General features: G+C 30.2%; 1 pseudogene; it reads left to right on the top strand.

The window, feature by feature from the left end:
• The first annotated feature begins 1295 nt into the window (after window positions 1-1295).
• Window positions 1296-2228, top strand: LOC139425826 (histone-lysine N-methyltransferase SETMAR-like; annotated as a pseudogene).
• Window positions 2229-4482: the final 2254 nt, after the last annotated feature.

Genomic DNA, 4482 nt, shown 5'->3' with positions numbered 1-4482 from the left:
TATATATATATATATATGTATTTCAACAGCAGATCCCTCTCACCCCATTTCTTCCCATTTCCCATTTTCCCAGTTTCCCATTTTCTTCAAGCCTCTTTCATATTCTCCCATTTTTACCTGAGCGCTATAAAATAAAATTACACAGCAAAACCTAGATGCAGAATACTTATCACTAATTTCTAACGATCACATCTTACCAATCAGCTGAAGTGCTAGGAAAATATAGGAATAAATAAAGTAGGAAAAAAATTTGCAATCATACAAATTTTCGAAAGTAAAGCAAGCACTGCTAAATCGTTAATTATGCTAAGAATGCTTTGAGTACTTAGAGAAACAAACCTGTTTAGTTAAGGTAATCAGAGGCGATGAGTGGCAGTTAAATAAATATTTGCAATCTACTCCTTTACGAACAAGCTTAATCACTCCTGTTTAATGAAAATGAATTTTAAAAAAAGATTTTATCTTGACAATTGCTGTAAGACATCGGTTTAAAGACAAACTAATGGCGATAGTAAATGGTGAATCATAACTTAATTCTCTTGTTGGTATTTAAAATTTTATTCTTGTATAATGGTGTGTCTTGCATATTTTTTCTTTTATAGTATTTCTTTTTATTTAGAATTTCAATTTATTAATTAGTGTTTAATTCATCACACATATACTAAAAAAATCTACTTCAATTGAAAAATATTTGGTCACTGGGAGTCTCAACAGCAAAGTTTTTTTTTCTTTGAACTTCCCGATATTTAACAGGGTAAATAAAAAGAAAAGAATTCAATTAATAAGTATTGAACTGTACTAAAAAATCATGAACAGAACTGTGAGACGTACACTGACGCAATTAATAAAGATAAAATAATTTCAGTTATTTTTTTTATTAGTTATTGTTTGTTGCTCTTCCATGAGACCTTTACGTTAGAGAACACATTTTTCGTAGTTCCTCCCATCAGAATTGAGATAAACTGTACTTAGCATCAAGTAAATAATTCCAAGAAACTGAAGAGAAGCAAAAAAATTACTTGATCAAGAACATCATTCGCTTCAAAATCAAATAAATTCGAAATAATTAATAAGCATGCTTAAAGAGCTCAGAAATAGGTGCTCATTTTCAAGACTTCCCAAAGGTGAATGTGAAAAAACGATAATGATTTGAAATATAAAATTTGAAGTTGCCATTGAAAAATTTAAAACATGAAGGTGAGAAGCAAATCTAGGAAAACCGCAGTAGCCGAGAAAGAAAAAAATGGAAACAGAACAACTGTTATGTTGAAATGTTAACGAAGTGTTTGGAAAGGATGTATCTAATGAACTTACGTCGGTGGTTCATAAAATTCCGATCTGCAGATTTTAATCTTGAAAATGAACCACGTGGGCTTCCTGAGAGCAAGGTGGATGACAACCAACTGAAAGCTTTAGTGGAAGCAAATCCATCTGAAACGACGCGTGAACTAGCATCAAGGTTTGAAGTTACCATCCCAACAATATTAAGTCATGGGAAATCAATCGGAAAAGTAAAAAAGCTGGATAAGTGGGTTCCACCTGAGTTGAGCGAGCGTCATCAACGGAACCGCTTCGGGGCTTGCTGTTCTTTGGTATCAAGACTAAAAGGCGATCCATTTTTGCACCGGATGGTCACGTGCGATGCAAAGCGATTATAATCACAAGCGTTCGGCACAATGGTTGGATAAAGATGAAGTGCCAAAACATATCCAAATGTCGAGTATACACCAAAAAAACTAATGGTGTCTGTTTGGTGGTCCAGCGCGGGTGTTATACACCATAGTTTCATGACACCTGGGCAATCGATAACGGGGACCCCTACTGTGAACAGTTAGAAGAAATGATGTGGCAGCTGCAAATTAAGCAGCCGAGATTGGTCAACAGGGACAGACCAATCCTCCTGTAGGACAACGCTCGACAGCACATTGCAAGATCGACGTTAGTTAAACTACAAGAACTGGTCCTGGAAGCATTTTGTCACCCACCGTACTCGCCAGATCTCGTGCCAACTGATTACCATTTTTTTTCGAGCTTTGGGCAATTTTTTGCAAGGAAAAGTATTTAATTCCCAACATGCGGTGAAAAATACATTTCGGGATTTCATCACCAGCTGCTCTCCAGATTTTTTCGCTATCGGCATTAATAAACTATCGTTAAAATGGCAATGTTGTATTGATAATTCAAGTGCATATTTTGATTTATTATATTATTTCTTGCCCGAGATATAATAAAGTAAACTTTCGGACACTCAAATCGGACGCTTCAGACTTAATGACCCGATATATATANTTTGGTAAACGTGATAATATATATATATACATATACAATTTGAGCTTGAAAACTAAAATTAATTTCATGTTTATTATTTTTTTATTTGAAATTACATTTTTACGTAAAAGCTATACTTTAAGGATGATCTGATGACCTAAATATTTTTTAGTCTAACTTAAAATATATTTATGTTAAATATGTGACCACATTCGCAACCATTTATCTAATTGATTTATTTTCGGAAAACATCGTATTTTTCAATCGCTTAATCATGAAAGAAAACATGCTTAAGAAGCCATATAATAATAACTATATTTATGAAAATTTATAATATTTTTAAGATGCCTTTTAATATTTTGAAAAAATCAGCATAGTAAATTTTGAAAAAGCTTCATCGCTAACTTTTTCTAATCTTCAAAATTTTTCATGAATCGTTATTCCCACGTTATAGCGTCCTTCTAATACTTCGCGTTGCTCTTTTTTTTTCTCTTTTTTTTTGTTCCTGCTTGATTTAACATTTTTTTAATGCTCTCATTGGAATCGGTTAATCCATTATAAATAATCTGCTGTGAACTCTTCCTGTATAACTTAATTTGAATGATGGCTCTCAAGTCGCTACGTTATTTCTGTCCACTCGCTCGAATCCCCACCTGTTATAACACTTTACATTCACTTTCAATACTCTCATGTTATTGGCGAATAAATTATACTCAAACTTCTGTGCACTCCTCTAGTCTACCACCATAAATATTAATGGTGGCGCTACTATCACTCTTAGATTTCTGTCGCCATTATAAATGTTCTTTATTCATTCGGGCTTTTCTTTTATGCCTATATATCTTTCCTACCAGACTTCTAAACATGGTTATATTATTTTTGCAATATACTTGCGAATATTTTTTATTAAGCTTTGCTATGTATTTCTACATATTCTCTGCTATGTATAATTGTGCTCTACGTACAGACTACTGAATATTCTTTTATTATATGTATTTACGTGCAATTATATTTGTATACATTATATTTTGTAGTACACTTTAAATAAGTTTTGTTTTCAAGCACATTGTCCTTCTTTTCTCATTTCATTTTGTTTTGTTGTTGTTTGTCCATTTTGTTTTGTCAAAATATATTAAGTTTATATTTTTCCCGTTTTTCTTTTTAATCAATTTAACTACGTCATAGTTACTAAGCTATAACTTTACAAGGGAAAAAAATAGAATTTTTTAGCAGTAACAGCATTTGTACGATTAACAAAACATCTTTAGTACGTTTCTTAAAAGAAACTAATTAATGTATTTTTAATATATTTAGAAAAATCGTGATCTTTGACTCTATTATAGCGGACACCACTGCAGCTAATTAAATTTTAAATTGGTTGCAATCAAGCTTGAAATAAGTTTATTACCGAAAACTAATTTTAATACTTTTTTTTATCTGACGTAATTAAGACAGATCAAATATTTTTAATTAGCAAGTTTCAGCTACTCCACCTTAATCCAGTTTATCCTTTTAGTTGTTTTCATTAAGATGTCGTAATCTCTAAGCTGTCAATTACTTATAATCAAACTTAAATAACTTGTCTTACGTAACAGTCTTTCTTTTGCTATTTAAACTCTCTTCTTGAGCAGTTTGTGAAGAAAGAACTTCTTTAAAAATTTGTGTGTTGCGGAGAAGAGCTTAATTATTGACATCACAATTGACGCAGAAGTTAAAATGCTAATAAAGAACAAATTTTGAGATATTTTTAATTGGAATGATTATCTGAATAAAGGAATAAGAAGATGGGTTTTAAATTATCAATGCAAATTGAAGAAAGTTGATTGTATTCTGACGTAATTTTATTTTTATGACGAAAGATACCTTTAAAAGTGTCCAATTTTTCAAACTTAGTTCTAATACAAAAAATTCATTTTAGTTATATTTATTAAATATAGTATATTATCTAAGTTACATTTATTGTTATTAGATTTTATAAATTATTAAAATTATTTTATTTTTAATTATTTATTATTTTGTTATATTTTTATTATATTTTTATTTTTAATTATTTTGTTATATTTTAATTATTACATTAACTGAATAAAATTAAAGAAAAAGAAATATGGAAAGCAAATTTATTTTTAAATATTTTAAGAATTCCGATAAAAAATTTCATGAAATCTTTGCTATCAGGAAATATAATCAAAAATTGTGTAAACGATGATCGATTAC

The sequence above is a fragment of the Parasteatoda tepidariorum genome, chromosome 6 (assembly GCF_043381705.1).
Source record: "Parasteatoda tepidariorum isolate YZ-2023 chromosome 6, CAS_Ptep_4.0, whole genome shotgun sequence".
Lineage (NCBI taxonomy): Eukaryota > Metazoa > Arthropoda > Arachnida > Araneae > Theridiidae > Parasteatoda > Parasteatoda tepidariorum.
This window is presented reverse-complemented; position numbering and strand designations above follow the sequence as displayed.